This window comes from Ascaphus truei, chromosome 2, assembly GCF_040206685.1.
Source record: "Ascaphus truei isolate aAscTru1 chromosome 2, aAscTru1.hap1, whole genome shotgun sequence".
NCBI classification, from domain to species: domain Eukaryota; kingdom Metazoa; phylum Chordata; class Amphibia; order Anura; family Ascaphidae; genus Ascaphus; species Ascaphus truei.
In genome coordinates, this window is record NC_134484.1 from 319,624,362 (window position 1) to 319,641,573 (window position 17,212).

Here is a 17,212-nt window from a genome sequence, read left to right on the forward strand (position 1 = left end):
CGCCACGCTCTGGCACTCGCGTATTGCGCGCACGTGACCGCGTTACAGAGGGCGTGCGCACCCACTCTATTTACCAATCCTCTCCTGGTACTGGCTCCGCCCCTCGGAGCTTACAGGCCATTACATTAGATTACCTCCCTGTCCCCTACCCTGCTCTCACACACCTATCCCTGCAAGCTCCCAGCCAAACCCCTACTCCACCCCTTCCTGCTATTTGTCCTCCCTCCTTTATAACCTCAGTACTGGGGACTGGCCAGGTCTGCGGGCATACAGGCGTTACATTATGCAGAGCCCAACAAATGCAGACCCCCCTGAGGTGGGCCAAGGTGTTACTATGGAACACTGGCAATTCTTAAGCAACCAACTCACTGATGTCACTGAGAAACTTTCTACCCTGTCTCTCCAGGAATCTTCTGTGACACCACCTACCCCGGCCCCAATACCTCTGGGCAATCCGGGACCATGTATTCCACCCCCCAACCGGTATGACAGGGATCCCCTCGTCTGTCGAGAATTCCTGAACCAGTGTGAGGTCCAATTCGAAATGTCCCCCTCCCACTTCCCTACTGGTCGTTCCAAGGTGGCCTACGTATATGCCCTACTCACTGGCGACGCTCTCTCTTGGGCTTCCCCCCTCAAGCAGCATTGACGAAGTTGGTGTTCTGGGGAACCGCAGTAATAGCAGAGACCCTTCTCCCGACTTCGTGCTTTCTCAGCGGCCCGGAGCTGTTGGCTACCAATTTGCATCGGTTCGGGAGCGTCCAACGCAGGAAAGGGAAGTGGAGGATACCTAAGGGAAACAGGCAGGATGAGAGAGAACGAGAACGGTGATGCTCGTGGCGTCGTGGTGTTCCCAGAGGGGGGGGGGGCAAGCCCAAGCGAGAGCGTCACCAGACCTAGCTCAAGATTATCTCAAATTCCGCCATGAGTTCCAACAAGTTTTTGATACGCCGGCACGTAGGGAGACTGCTGCTTTCTCTTTATTTCACCTTTCTCAGGCTCGTAGGTCGGCTGCAAGATACGCGGTGGAGTTCCACACCATCGCTGTAAAGACACAGTGGAACAATGAAGCTCTTGCTGCAGCATACTGGCATGGTTTGTCCGAATGTCTCAAGGATGACCTTGCAGCTCACGCCCGGCCTTCATCTCTCGAGGAACTCATCGCTCTCAGTATCCGGATGGATCAGCGCACTCAAGAACGACGCCACGAGCATCACCGTTCTCGTTCTCTCACATCATTGCCTGTTTCCCTTAGGTATCCTCCTCTGCCCTTTCCTGCGTTGGACGCTCCCGAACCGATGCAAATTGGTAGCCAACAGCTTCAGGCCGCTGAGAAAGCACGACGTCGGGAGAAGGGTCTCTGCTATTACTGCGGTTCCCCAGAACACCAACTTCGTCAATGCTGCTTGAAACCGGGAAACGCGAATGCCCAGTAAAGGTAGAGGGCTTCTACTGGGTACTATTTCTCCTTGCCCCTCTCTCCCTAAGGAACTACCAAAGAAGATATTCCTCCCTATAACCCTTGTGGGTCCTGATCTCCAAGTAGAGGTTGAAGCCTTCATCGACTCCGGGTCTGGTGGCAACTTTCTCGATCACGCCTTCGCTTGTAACAACCAGATTCCGCTAGTCAAAAAGAACTCAACCATTGGCCTCGAGGCCATTGACGGTCGACCGCTTCAACCAGCATTCATCATTTGGGAGTCCATTCCACTGACCTTGACCACCGCGGATGGTCATACCGAGGTAATAGTCTTTGATGTTTCCCATTCCCCTACTGTCCAGGTTATACTAGGATTGCCGTGGCTGCAGCTTCACAACCCACGTATTGATTGTGCCAATGTTTTGCCGATCCAATGGGCTGATTCTCCAGAGAAGACAGTTTCTCCTTCTGTTGCCGTGCTAGCGGGCCTCGACACCACCTCATCTTCTCACTCTACTTTGCAGAAGGTATTCCATGAATACTTAGATGTCTTCAATAAAACCCAGGCCGAAGTACTACCCCCTCATCGCCTTTACGGCTGTCCCATTGATTTAATTCCTGGAACCATTTTCCCCAAATCTAAATCTTATCCCTTATCGGTGCCCGAGACAGAAGCAATGACAGCCTACATCCAGGAGAATCTTAAAAAAGGGTTCATCCGGAATTCAACCTCCCCCGCCGGGGCAGGCTTCTTCTTCGTGAAAAGAAGGATGGCTCTTTAAGACCCTGTATCGACTTTCGTGGGCTAAACAAAATCACTGTAAAGAACCGGTACCCCCTTCCTCTGATTTCAGAACTTTTTGACCGTTTACAAGGAGCCTCCATTTTCTCCAAACTCGATTTAAGAGGAGCCTACAATCTCATTCGTATAAAAGAAGGGGACTAATGGAAAACCGCGTTTAACACGCGTTCGGGACATTACGAGTACTTAGTGATGCCGTTCGGCCTTTGCAATGCCCCTGCTGTATTCCAAGAGTTCATGAACGATTTCTTCCGGGACGTGTTGGGTACGTTCGTCATCGTATATTTGGACGACAATCTCATTTTCCCCAAAAGCTTTGAGGAACACATTCACCATACCAAATTGGTTCTCTCTCGGCTTCGTGCTAATCGCCTCTACGCGAAAATGGAGAAATGTTTGTTCCATCAATCTTCCACAGCCTTCTAGGGCTATATAATTTCTGACAAAGACCCCGAGAAATTGAAGTCTGTACTCGATTGGCCGTTTTCGAACTCTCTCAAGGCCGTGCAGTGCTTCCTTGGCTTTGCCAATTACTGTCGGAAATTCATCCGTAACTTCTCTACTATTGCTCTACCAATCACTGCTCCCACCAAAAAAGGTGCTGATCCGACTGTCTGGTCCCCTGAAGCCATCGAAGCCTTCGACTTTCTCAAAAGAGCCTTTGTGTCCGCCCCTATCCTTCAGCATCCGGATACTTTCCTTCCTTTCACTCTCCAAGTAGACACCTCGAATGTGAGGGCCGGCGCAGTGCTTTCTCAGAGATCTTCCTCACAGGAAAAACTCTATCCGTGTGGATTCTTTTCCAGAAAATTTTCTTCGGCCAAGAGAAATTATGATGTCGGGAACCGCGAGCTGCTGGCCATCAAATTGGCTCTCCAAGAATGGAGACATCTCCTCGAAGGTACCAAAGAGCCAGTAGCCATCCTCACCGATCACAAAAACTTATTGTACATCGAGGGGGTTCGTCGTTTGGGATCCCGTCAAGCTCGTTGGACTTTGTTCTTTTTTAGGTTCAATTACACAATTTCTTACATTCCGGGCACCAAGAATATCAAGGCCGATGCTCTATCTCGTCAGTTCTCCACCGAGAACGAATCTAACGAATCCTTTGAGTCGATTCTTCCTGCTAAGTGTATTATTGCCGCCAACAATTTTGATATCTTGGACGAAATCAATAAAGCCCAGGCACATATTCCTAGGAAATTCAAGGTGCCAGAGGGACGGTTATATGCTGCCCAGCGTTTTCGCCACAAAATTCTTCTATGGGGACATTCGTCTAGAGCTGCTGGTCATCCAGGCTACAAGAGAACTGTAGATCTCATCAAACGGACCTTTTGGTGGCCTAAAATGAATAAGGACATTTTCGAGTTCACCAGGGCTTGTCCAGTCTGCGCCCAGAGCAAATCTGCCCGTCACAAACCTTCTGGTCTCCTCGTGCCTCTTCCTATTCCGGAACAACCTTGGAAACATATCTCCATGGATTTTATTGTGGAGCATCCCAATTCCAAAGGGATGAATACAATCCTTGTGGTAGTAGATAGGTTTTCTAAGCATACACACTTTACACCCCTTAAGGGTCTTCCTAATTCAGCTACTTTAGCCGACGTTTTTTCCAAGGAAATTTTCAGATTACACGGTGTACCTATTTCCATTGTTTCTGACAGAGGTACTCAATTTATCTCTAAGTTCTGGCAAGATTTTTCTCAAAGACTTGGCATTTCCCTTCTATTTTCCTCGGGCTATCACACACAGACCAACGGTCAGATGGAGAGAAGGAATCAGACTCTGGAACAGTATCTCAGATGCTTTGTGTCTGATTCTCAAGACAATTGGGTGGACCAATTACCCTGGGCTGAGTTTGCTATCAACTCATTGAAAAACGAATCCACACAGGAGTCGACTTTTTTCATTAACTATGGATTCCACCCCAGCAGTCTTCCTCTCTCCTCCCTTCCCTCTGGTGTTCCCACAGCAGATTCTCACATATCCAGTCTTCAAAATTCCTGGAAAAGGATCATAAAAACTTTGCAAAATTCCGTTCAAAGACAAAAGAAGCAAGCGGATCGGCGACGTCAAGTGGGCCCAGAGTTTAAACCCGGAGACAGAGTTTGGCTATCTTCCAGGAATATCAAACTCAAGACCCCTTCCCAGAAACTGACCCCAAGATTCTTAGGTCCTTTCAAAATTCTCGAAAGGATCAACCCGGTCGCATACCGACTTGCACTTCCTTCTACCATGAAGATTCCTTCGGTATTCCACGTATCTTTACTGAAACCTGTGATCCAGAATCTTCATTTTCCGGACCGTCCTCATAGGCCTAACCCTGTCGTCATACAAAGACAGCAAGAATTTGAAATTCAATCCTTACTCGACTCTCGTTGGTCCAGGGGCAAACTTCAGTTCCTCGTACACTGGAAGGGTTATGGTCCGGAGGAATGCTCCTGGATACCATCTCATCACGTTCATTCCCCAACACTCCTCAGACAGTTCTGTCGGACGTTCCCTCATAAACCTTGGGAGGATCGTCCAGAGTACGATCCTCAAGGGGGGGATACTGTAACGGATTGGGGGACTCGCTCTTCCCAGCGTGTCCCCGTCACCTCGGTCCCTACGGCTAACCCTTCCCTTTCCTTGCCTTCTCGATCGCTGCCCCACTCCCTTGTGGCGCGGTCAACGCGCTCCTGTTCGCGGTCCGCACACATGCGCGCTCCTCTCACTGTGCGCGTGTGTTCCCGCTCTCTGGTCAGGGGACTCATGCCCCTCGGTGTACCTCCGTCCCCTTACCAAGTTCCTCCACTCCTTCCCCCTCTCTTACCCTTCAGCCGAACACCTCCTCCGCGATGCTTCCCCCACGCTCTGGCACTCGCGTATTGCATGCACGTGACCGCGTTACAGAGGGTGCGTGCACCCGCTCTATTTACCAATCCTCCCCTGGTACTGGCTCCGCCCCTCGGAGCTTACAGGCCATTACATTAGATTACCTCCCTGTCTCCTCCCCTGCTCTTAAACACCTATCCCTGCAAGCTCCGAGCCAAACACCTACTCCACACCTTCCTGCTATTTGTCCTCCCTCCTTAATAACCCCTGTCTGTCCTCTCTTTATTTGCTCTGCATAGCTTTCCTGTAGCTCCTGTGTGTGCAGTGTCTAGGTCCAGCTCCCTTGTCTATTTCAGCTCTGGTTCCTGTCCCTGCCCTTGTTTTGATTCCCTTGGTTTGAACTTGAACTCTGCTTTGGACTTTGACTACGCTGCCTTCTCCTGCCCTTGAACCTTGACTTTCGGACATCCCTTGACTCTGGCTCTTGGACAAATACCTTCCGACCTCTGGCGCCCCAGAGTCAGCAAGTATAACGTTAACCCTTACTTACCAGGCCCGGCAACGCAATTACCACACTCCAGGCACACCCTCACTGCTGTTGGTGTGTGTTATACCCTTTCCCACGTCAGTACTGGGAACTGGCCAGGTCTGCGGGCATATAGGCCTACACAATCCTCCACTACCTTCCTGGGGTACATTGTCTCTGATCAGGGCTTCACTTCGGATCCGGAGAAGCTCAATACCGTATGGCCTCAACCTAACTCCTTAAAAGCGATTCAGTGCTTCCTCGGCTTCGCAAACTATTACAGGAAATTTATTGCTGGCTTTTCTACCTTGGTGGCACCCATTACGGCCCTGACCAAAAAAGGGGCCGATCCATCCTCATGGCCATCGGAGGCCACCCGGGCCTTTGAATCTCTTAAAAAGGCCTTTGTCTCAGCTCCTAATCTGCGACATCCCGTCCCCACCCTCCCTTTTACTTTGGAAGTTGACGCCTCCGACGTAGGAGCTGGTGCGGTTCTCTCTCAAAGGACCACCCCCGAAGACAAATTACACCCCTGTGGGTTTTTTTCTAAAAAAAATTCTTCTGCAGAAAGAAATTACGATGTGGGGAATAGGGAATTGTTAGCCATCAAGATGGCTTTACAAGAGTGGAGACATCTCCTGGAAGGAACCAAAGAACCCATTTCGATCCTGACGGACCACAAAAATCTCTCTTACATTGAAGGCGCTCGTCGCCTTGGTCCCCGTCAAGCTCGTTGGGCGCTGTTCTTTTCTAGTTTAACTTCACCATCTCTTATATTCCTGGGACAAAGAATATCAAAGCGGATGCACTATCTCGCCAGTTTATCACTGAGGAGAAGTCACAAGATATCTCGGAGAATATTCTCTCCCCCCAATTGTTTATCTCTGCCGCTTCCTTTGACATTTTAGACAAAATTCTGGAATCTCAGACTGGAAGGGCTGGAAGGTCCCGATGGTCGTCTTTACGCGGCTCAACGTTTTCATCTCAAAATTCTGGAATGGGGCCATTCCTCCAGATCTGCTGGACATCCCGGGTTTAAGAAGACCAATGATTTGATTCGGCGAACCTTCTGGTGGCCCAACATGTCAAAGGACATCAGAGCTTTCACCTCTTCGTGTCCATTTTGTGCACAAAATAAATCTGTCCGTCAAAAACCTTCTGGTCTTCTTCAACCTCTTCCGGTGCCAGATCGTCCGTGGAGTCACATTTCTATGGACTTCATCGTTGATCTGACCCAGTCTAATGGTATGACTACCATTCTTGTAATTGTCGACAGATTATCTAGCTCATTTTTTCCCCTCAAGAGCTTACCCAATTCCAGTACTTTGGCCTACATTTTTGTAAAGGAAATTTTCCGTATTCATGGTGTCCCGTGGTCCATTGTTTCTGATCGGGGTACGTAATTTGTTTCCAAATTCTGGCGTGCATTTTCCCAGAGGTTGGGCATTACCCTTCTGTTTTCCTCAGGCTACCACCCCCAAACAAATGGGCAGACTGAACGTATAAACCAGTCCCTGGAACAGTATTTGCGTTGTTTTTCTTCGGACTCTCAGGATAATTGGGCTGAGTTACTCCCTTGGGCAGAATTCGCGATCAACTCTCTGAAAAAGGAGTCTACTCAAGAATCACCGTTTTTTATAAACTACGGATTTCACCCTACTCGTTTTCCCATGCATCCTTCCAGGTCCAGAGTTCTGTCAGCAGATGAGAGGGTATCTTCCTTACAGGAGTCATGGAAAAGGATTCAAGCAGTTCTTCAAAAATTTGTGTTAAGGCAGAAGAAACAAGCAGATAGGCTCCGTCAGGAGGGCCATAAGTTCATCCTGGAGAGAAGGTCTGGCTTTCTTCTAAAAATATCAAATTGAAGGCCCCAACCCCTAAATTGTCTCCCAGGTTCATGGGCCCTTTTTCTATTCTGAGACAGATTAACCCTGTGGCCTATCAACTTCAACTGCCTCCCTCTATGAAGATTTCACCTGTCTTAATAATAATAATAATAGCATGTTCTTAAGGTAGCTCAGGTAACGTGTATTCCCTCCTCACAGGGGACACCTTGGCCTGGGCCTCACCAATCTGGGAACTGAGACCTGAACTCACTTATAATTTTGCCAATTTCAAAAGAGAATTTCGCTTAGTATTTGACACCCCTGAACGTAGTGATATGGCGGCATCTTCCTTGTTCCATCTTTCGCAGGGACGGAGATCTGTGGCACGTTACGCTCAGGAGTTCCGGACTATCGCAGCAGAGACTGATTGAAACGATGGGGCTCTCTCCGCCGCCTTCTGGCAGGGTTTTTCGGAAACCTTAAAGAACGAATTGGTGGCTCGTGAGAGGCCATCCTCACTAGAGGCCCTAATCGCTTTGTGCGTTCGGGTGGACCAAAGACTTCTGGAGAGGCGGCTGAACGTCAACGTCTTCGTACTGCTACTTCTTTGATTTCTAATTCCATATCTCCTCTTCCTGTTCTGCCCGCACTGGAAGCCCCGGAACCCATGCAACTGGGCACACATCACCTCCCTTCTACAGAGCGTCGGAGAAATGAGGGTCTGTGCTTCTATTGTGGTTCTCCTGGGCACATCCTGCCACGTTGTCCTTCGAAGCCGGGAAATGCCAATGCCCAGTGAGGTATGGGGGAATGTCACTGGGTACCATCTCTGCTTCTCCTCCTCCCTCACAGCGTCTCCCTAAACGTCTTCTATTGTCGGTCCTCCTTAAGCACACAAATATCCAGACCCCTTCTCAGGCTTTCCTTGATTCCGGTTCCGGAGGAAATTTGATAAACCAGGCATTTGCTACTCAGCATAACATTCCTCTCTGGGAGAAGGCCTTTCCGGTTGGATTAGAGGCTATTGATGGTTGACCCCTGCAGCCAGCCTTTATTACCTTAGAGACTCTTCGTTTAGAACTCTCTATGGATGATGGACGTTTTGAAATTATCTCTTTTGATGTCATTCACTCTCCTTCGGTTCATATCATCCTGGGCTTACCATGGCTGCAATTACACAATCCCATCATCAATTGGACGGCCGAGGTTCCTGTTCTATGGAGATCCTCTCAAGTAGGAGTGTCTGCTCCACCCGCAGCAGTATTGGCCGTTCTGGAGACCACGTCCCCACAAGACGCCATCCTTCCGGACAAACTATTCGGAGTTCCTAGATGTCTTCAGTAAGGCCAAATCTGAGGAGATTCCCCCTCATCACCCTTTCGACTGCCCGATAGACTTAATTCCGGGTGCTCCATTTCCCAAAGCCAGGTCTTATCCGTTATCATTGCCTGAGACTGAGGCCATGTTCGAGTATATCTCAGAAAACCTTGCAAGGGGCTTCATTCGGAAATCTAGTTCTCCCCCTGGAGTAGGATTCTTTTTTGTAAAGAATAAGGATGGGACGCTTCGCCCGTGCATCGATTTCCGTGGCTTGAACAAGATTACCATAAAAAATCGCTACCCTTTGCCTCTTATTCCTGAGCTCTTCGATAGGCTGCAAGGCGCGACGATTTTCTCCAAACTTGACCTACGAGGAGCATACAACCTGATTCGCATCCGCAGTTGAGATGAGTGGAAGACCGCGTTCAACACACGCAGCGGTCATTATGAGTACCTGGTGATGCCGTTCGGGTTGTGCAATGCCCCTGCAGTCTTCCAAGACTTTATGAATGAGGTTTTTCGTGACCTATTGAACTCTTGTGTAATTATCTACTTGGATGACATCCTCATTTTTTCAAAAACCCTCGAAGAACACATTCTTCAAACAAAGAGGGTGCTCTCCCGTTTACGGGCAATCAAACTCAATGCCAAGATGGAGAAGTGTGTCTTTCATCAATCTGTAACGGATCGGGGGACTCGCTCTTCCCAGCGTTTCCCCGTCACCTCGGTCCCTCCTGCTAACCCTTCCCTTTCCTTGCCTACTCGATTGCTGCCCCACTCCCTTGCGGCATGGTCGACGCGCTCCCGTTCGCGGTCCACACACATGCGCGCTCCTCTCACTGTGCACGCGCGTTCCTGCTCTCTGGTCTCCCATCAGGGGACTCACGCCCCTCGGCGTACCTCCATCCCCTTACCCAGTTCCTCCGCTCCTTCCCCCTCTATTACCCTTCAGCCGAACACCTCCTCAACGATGCTTCCGCCACGCTCTGGCACTCGCGTATTGCGCGCACGTGACCGCGTTACAGAGGGCGCGCGCACCCACTCTATTTACCAATCCTCTCCTGGTACTGGCTCCGCCCCTCGGAGCTTACAGGCCATTACATTAGATTACCTCCCTGTCCCCTACCCTGCTCTCACACACCTATCCCTGCAAGCTCCCAGCCAAACCCCTACTCCACCCCTTCCTGCTATTTATCCTCCCTCCTTTATAACCTCAGTACTGGGGACTGGCCAGGTCTGCGGGCATACAGGCGTTACATTATGCAGAGCCCAACAAATGCAGACCCCCCTGAGGTGGGCCAAGGTGTTACTATGGAACACTGGCAATTCTTAAGCAACCAACTCACTGATGTCACTGAGAAACTTTCTACCCTGTCTCTCCAGGAATCTTCTGTGACACCACCTACCCCGGCCCCAATACCTCTGGGCAATCCGGGACCATGTATTCCACCCCCCAACCGGTATGACAGGGATCCCCTCGTCTGTCGAGAATTCCTGAACCAGTGTGAGGTCCAATTCGAAATGTCCCCCTCCCACTTCCCTACTGGTCGTTCCAAGGTGGCCTACATATATGCCCTACTCACTGGCGACGCTCTCTCTTGGGCTTCCCCCCTCAAGCAGCATTGACGAAGTTGGTGTTCTGGGGAACCGCAGTAATAGCAGAGACCCTTCTCCCGACTTCGTGCTTTCTCAGCGGCCCGGAGCTGTTGGCTACCAATTTGCATCGGTTCGGGAGCGTCCAACGCAGGAAAGGGAAGTGGAGGATACCTAAGGGAAACAGGCAGGATGAGAGAGAACGAGAACGGTGATGCTCGTGGCGTCGTGGTGTTCCCAGAGGGGGGGGGGGGCAAGCCCAAGCGAGAGCGTCACCAGACCTAGCTCAAGATTATCTCAAATTCCGCCATGAGTTCCAACAAGTTTTTGATACGCCGGCACGTAGGGAGACTGCTGCTTTCTCTTTATTTCACCTTTCTCAGGCTCGTAGGTCGGCTGCAAGATACGCGGTGGAGTTCCACACCATCGCTGCAAAGACACAGTGGAACAATGAAGCTCTTGCTGCAGCATACTGGCATGGTTTGTCCGAATCTCTCAAGGATGACCTTGCAGCTCACGCCCGGCCTTCATCTCTCGAGGAACTCATCGCTCTCAGTATCCGGATGGATCAGCGCACTCAAGAACGACGCCACGAGCATCACCGTTCTCGTTCTCTCACATCATTGCCTGTTTCCCTTAGGTATCCTCCTCTGCCCTTTCCTGCGTTGGACGCTCCCGAACCGATGCAAATTGGTAGCCAACAGCTTCAGGCCGCTGAGAAAGCACGACGTCGGGAGAAGGGTCTCTGCTATTACTGCGGTTCCCCAGAACACCAACTTCGTCAATGCTGCTTGAAACCGGGAAACGCGAATGCCCAGTAAAGGTAGAGGGCTTCTACTGGGTACTATTTCTCCTTGCCCCTCTCTCCCTAAGGAACTACCAAAGAAGATATTCCTCCCTATAACCCTTGTGGGTCCTGATCTCCAAGTAGAGGTTGAAGCCTTCATCGACTCCGGGTCTGGTGGCAACTTTCTCGATCACGCCTTCGCTTGTAACAACCAGATTCCGCTAGTCAAAAAGAACTCAACCATTGGCCTCGAGGCCATTGACGGTCGACCGCTTCAACCAGCATTCATCATTTGGGAGTCCATTCCACTGACCTTGACCACCGCGGATGGTCATACCGAGGTAATAGTCTTTGATGTTTCCCATTCCCCTACTGTCCAGGTTATACTAGGATTGCCGTGGCTGCAGCTTCACAACCCACGTATTGATTGTGCCAATGTTTTGCCGATCCAATGGGCTGATTCTCCAGAGAAGACAGTTTCTCCTTCTGTTGCCGTGCTAGCGGGCCTCGACACCACCTCATCTTCTCACTCTACTTTGCAGAAGGTATTCCATGAATACTTAGATGTCTTCAATAAAACCCAGGCCGAAGTACTACCCCCTCATCGCCTTTACGGCTGTCCCATTGATTTAATTCCTGGAACCATTTTCCCCAAATCTAAATCTTATCCCTTATCGGTGCCCGAGACAGAAGCAATGACAGCCTACATCCAGGAGAATCTTAAAAAAGGGTTCATCCGGAATTCAACCTCCCCCGCCGGGGCAGGCTTCTTCTTCGTGAAAAGAAGGATGGCTCTTTAAGACCCTGTATCGACTTTCGTGGGCTAAACAAAATCACTGTAAAGAACCGGTACCCCCTTCCTCTGATTTCAGAACTTTTTGACCGTTTACAAGGAGCCTCCATTTTCTCCAAACTCGATTTAAGAGGAGCCTACAATCTCATTCGTATAAAAGAAGGGGACTAATGGAAAACCGCGTTTAACACGCGTTCGGGACATTACGAGTACTTAGTGATGCCGTTCGGCCTTTGCAATGCCCCTGCTGTATTCCAAGAGTTCATGAACGATTTCTTCCGGGACGTGTTGGGTACGTTCGTCATCGTATATTTGGACGACAATCTCATTTTCCCCAAAAGCTTTGAGGAACACATTCACCATACCAAATTGGTTCTCTCTCGGCTTCGTGCTAATCGCCTCTACGCGAAAATGGAGAAATGTTTGTTCCATCAATCTTCCACAGCCTTCTATGGGGACATTCGTCTAGAGCTGCTGGTCATCCAGGCTACAAGAGAACTGTAGATCTCATCAAACGGACCTTTTGGTGGCCTAAAATGAATAAGGACATTTTCGAGTTCACCAGGGCTTGTCCAGTCTGCGCCCAGAGCAAATCTGCCCGTCACAAACCTTCTGGTCTCCTCGTGCCTCTTCCTATTCCGGAACAACCTTGGAAACATATCTCCATGGATTTTATTGTGGAGCATCCCAATTCCAAAGGGATGAATACAATCCTTGTGGTAGTAGATAGGTTTTCTAAGCATACACACTTTACACCCCTTAAGGGTCTTCCTAATTCAGCTACTTTAGCCGACGTTTTTTCCAAGGAAATTTTCAGATTACACGGTGTACCTATTTCCATTGTTTCTGACAGAGGTACTCAATTTATCTCTAAGTTCTGGCAAGATTTTTCTCAAAGACTTGGCATTTCCCTTCTATTTTCCTCGGGCTATCACACACAGACCAACGGTCAGATGGAGAGAAGGAATCAGACTCTGGAACAGTATCTCAGATGCTTTGTGTCTGATTCTCAAGACAATTGGGTGGACCAATTACCCTGGGCTGAGTTTGCTATCAACTCATTGAAAAACGAATCCACACAGGAGTCGACTTTTTTCATTAACTATGGATTCCACCCCAGCAGTCTTCCTCTCTCCTCCCTTCCCTCTGGTGTTCCCACAGCAGATTCTCACATATCCAGTCTTCAAAATTCCTGGAAAAGGATCATAAAAACTTTGCAAAATTCCGTTCAAAGACAAAAGAAGCAAGCGGATCGGCGACGTCAAGTGGGCCCAGAGTTTAAACCCGGAGACAGAGTTTGGCTATCTTCCAGGAATATCAAACTCAAGACCCCTTCCCAGAAACTGACCCCAAGATTCTTAGGTCCTTTCAAAATTCTCGAAAGGATCAACCCGGTCGCATACCGACTTGCACTTCCTTCTACCATGAAGATTCCTTCGGTATTCCACGTATCTTTACTGAAACCTGTGATCCAGAATCTTCATTTTCCGGACCGTCCTCATAGGCCTAACCCTGTCGTCATACAAAGACAGCAAGAATTTGAAATTCAATCCTTACTCGACTCTCGTTGGTCCAGGGGCAAACTTCAGTTCCTCGTACACTGGAAGGGTTATGGTCCGGAGGAATGCTCCTGGATACCATCTCATCACGTTCATTCCCCAACACTCCTCAGACAGTTCTGTCGGACGTTCCCTCATAAACCTTGGGAGGATCGTCCAGAGTACGATCCTCAAGGGGGGGATACTGTAACGGATTGGGGGACTCGCTCTTCCCAGCGTGTCCCCGTCACCTCGGTCCCTACGGCTAACCCTTCCCTTTCCTTGCCTTCTCGATCGCTGCCCCACTCCCTTGTGGCGCGGTCAACGCGCTCCTGTTCGCGGTCCGCACACATGCGCGCTCCTCTCACTGTGCGCGTGTGTTCCCGCTCTCTGGTCAGGGGACTCATGCCCCTCGGTGTACCTCCGTCCCCTTACCAAGTTCCTCCACTCCTTCCCCCTCTCTTACCCTTCAGCCGAACACCTCCTCCGCGATGCTTCCCCCACGCTCTGGCACTCGCGTATTGCATGCACGTGACCGCGTTACAGAGGGTGCGTGCACCCGCTCTATTTACCAATCCTCCCCTGGTACTGGCTCCGCCCCTCGGAGCTTACAGGCCATTACATTAGATTACCTCCCTGTCTCCTCCCCTGCTCTTAAACACCTATCCCTGCAAGCTCCGAGCCAAACACCTACTCCACACCTTCCTGCTATTTGTCCTCCCTCCTTAATAACCCCTGTCTGTCCTCTCTTTATTTGCTCTGCATAGCTTTCCTGTAGCTCCTGTGTGTGCAGTGTCTAGGCCCAGCTCCCTTGTCTATTTCAGCTCTGGTTCCTGTCCCTGCCCTTGTTTTGATTCCCTTGGTTTGAACTTGAACTCTGCTTTGGACTTTGACTACGCTGCCTTCTCCTGCCCTTGAACCTTGACTTTCGGACATCCCTTGACTCTGGCTCTTGGACAAATACCTTCCGACCTCTGGCGCCCCAGAGTCAGCAAGTATAACGTTAACCCTTACTTACCAGGCCCGGCAACGCAATTACCACACTCCAGGCACACCCTCACTGCTGTTGGTGTGTGTTATACCCTTTCCCACGTCAGTACTGGGAACTGGCCAGGTCTGCGGGCATATAGGCCTACACAATCCTCCACTACCTTCCTGGGGTACATTGTCTCTGATCAGGGCTTCACTTCGGATCCGGAGAAGCTCAATACCGTATGGCCTCAACCTAACTCCTTAAAAGCGATTCAGTGCTTCCTCGGCTTCGCAAACTATTACAGGAAATTTATTGCTGGCTTTTCTACCTTGGTGGCACCCATTACGGCCCTGACCAAAAAAGGGGCCGATCCATCCTCATGGCCATCGGAGGCCACCCGGGCCTTTGAATCTCTTAAAAAGGCCTTTGTCTCAGCTCCTAATCTGCGACATCCCGTCCCCACCCTCCCTTTTACTTTGGAAGTTGACGCCTCCGACGTAGGAGCTGGTGCGGTTCTCTCTCAAAGGACCACCCCCGAAGACAAATTACACCCCTGTGGGTTTTTTTCTAAAAAAAATTCTTCTGCAGAAAGAAATTACGATGTGGGGAATAGGGAATTGTTAGCCATCAAGATGGCTTTACAAGAGTGGAGACATCTCCTGGAAGGAACCAAAGAACCCATTTCGATCCTGACGGACCACAAAAATCTCTCTTACATTGAAGGCGCTCGTCGCCTTGGTCCCCGTCAAGCTCGTTGGGCGCTGTTCTTTTCTAGTTTAACTTCACCATCTCTTATATTCCTGGGACAAAGAATATCAAAGCGGATGCACTATCTCGCCAGTTTATCACTGAGGAGAAGTCACAAGATATCTCGGAGAATATTCTCTCCCCCCAATTGTTTATCTCTGCCGCTTCCTTTGACATTTTAGACAAAATTCTGGAATCTCAGACTGGAAGGGCTGGAAGGTCCCGATGGTCGTCTTTACGCGGCTCAACGTTTTCATCTCAAAATTCTGGAATGGGGCCATTCCTCCAGATCTGCTGGACATCCCGGGTTTAAGAAGACCAATGATTTGATTCGGCGAACCTTCTGGTGGCCCAACATGTCAAAGGACATCAGAGCTTTCACCTCTTCGTGTCCATTTTGTGCACAAAATAAATCTGTCCGTCAAAAACCTTCTGGTCTTCTTCAACCTCTTCCGGTGCCAGATCGTCCGTGGAGTCACATTTCTATGGACTTCATCGTTGATCTGACCCAGTCTAATGGTATGACTACCATTCTTGTAATTGTCGACAGATTATCTAGCTCATTTTTTCCCCTCAAGAGCTTACCCAATTCCAGTACTTTGGCCTACATTTTTGTAAAGGAAATTTTCCGTATTCATGGTGTCCCGTGGTCCATTGTTTCTGATCGGGGTACGTAATTTGTTTCCAAATTCTGGCGTGCATTTTCCCAGAGGTTGGGCATTACCCTTCTGTTTTCCTCAGGCTACCACCCCCAAACAAATGGGCAGACTGAACGTATAAACCAGTCCCTGGAACAGTATTTGCGTTGTTTTTCTTCGGACTCTCAGGATAATTGGGCTGAGTTACTCCCTTGGGCAGAATTCGCGATCAACTCTCTGAAAAAGGAGTCTACTCAAGAATCACCGTTTTTTATAAACTACGGATTTCACCCTACTCGTTTTCCCATGCATCCTTCCAGGTCCAGAGTTCTGTCAGCAGATGAGAGGGTATCTTCCTTACAGGAGTCATGGAAAAGGATTCAAGCAGTTCTTCAAAAATTTGTGTTAAGGCAGAAGAAACAAGCAGATAGGCTCCGTCAGGAGGGCCATAAGTTCATCCTGGAGAGAAGGTCTGGCTTTCTTCTAAAAATATCAAATTGAAGGCCCCAACCCCTAAATTGTCTCCCAGGTTCATGGGCCCTTTTTCTATTCTGAGACAGATTAACCCTGTGGCCTATCAACTTCAACTGCCTCCCTCTATGAAGATTTCACCTGTCTTAATAATAATAATAATAGCATGTTCTTAAGGTAGCTAAGGTAACGTGTATTCCCTCCTCACAGGGGACACCTTGGCCTGGGCCTCACCAATCTGGGAACTGAGACCTGAACTCACTTATAATTTTGCCAATTTCAAAAGAGAATTTCGCTTAGTATTTGACACCCCTGAACGTAGTGATATGGCGGCATCTTCCTTGTTCCATCTTTCGCAGGGACGGAGATCTGTGGCACGTTACGCTCAGGAGTTCCGGACTATCGCAGCAGAGACTGATTGAAACGATGGGGCTCTCTCCGCCGCCTTCTGGCAGGGTTTTTCGGAAACCTTAAAGAACGAATTGGTGGCTCGTGAGAGGCCATCCTCACTAGAGGCCCTAATCGCTTTGTGCGTTCGGGTGGACCAAAGACTTCTGGAGAGGCGGCTGAACGTCAACGTCTTCGTACTGCTACTTCTTTGATTTCTAATTCCATATCTCCTCTTCCTGTTCTGCCCGCACTGGAAGCCCCGGAACCCATGCAACTGGGCACACATCACCTCCCTTCTACAGAGCGTCGGAGAAATGAGGGTCTGTGCTTCTATTGTGGTTCTCCTGGGCACATCCTGCCACGTTGTCCTTCGAAGCCGGGAAATGCCAATGCCCAGTGAGGTATGGGGGAATGTCACTGGGTACCATCTCTGCTTCTCCTCCTCCCTCACAGCGTCTCCCTAAACGTCTTCTATTGTCGGTCCTCCTTAAGCACACAAATATCCAGACCCCTTCTCAGGCTTTCCTTGATTCCGGTTCCGGAGGAAATTTGATAAACCAGGCATTTGCTA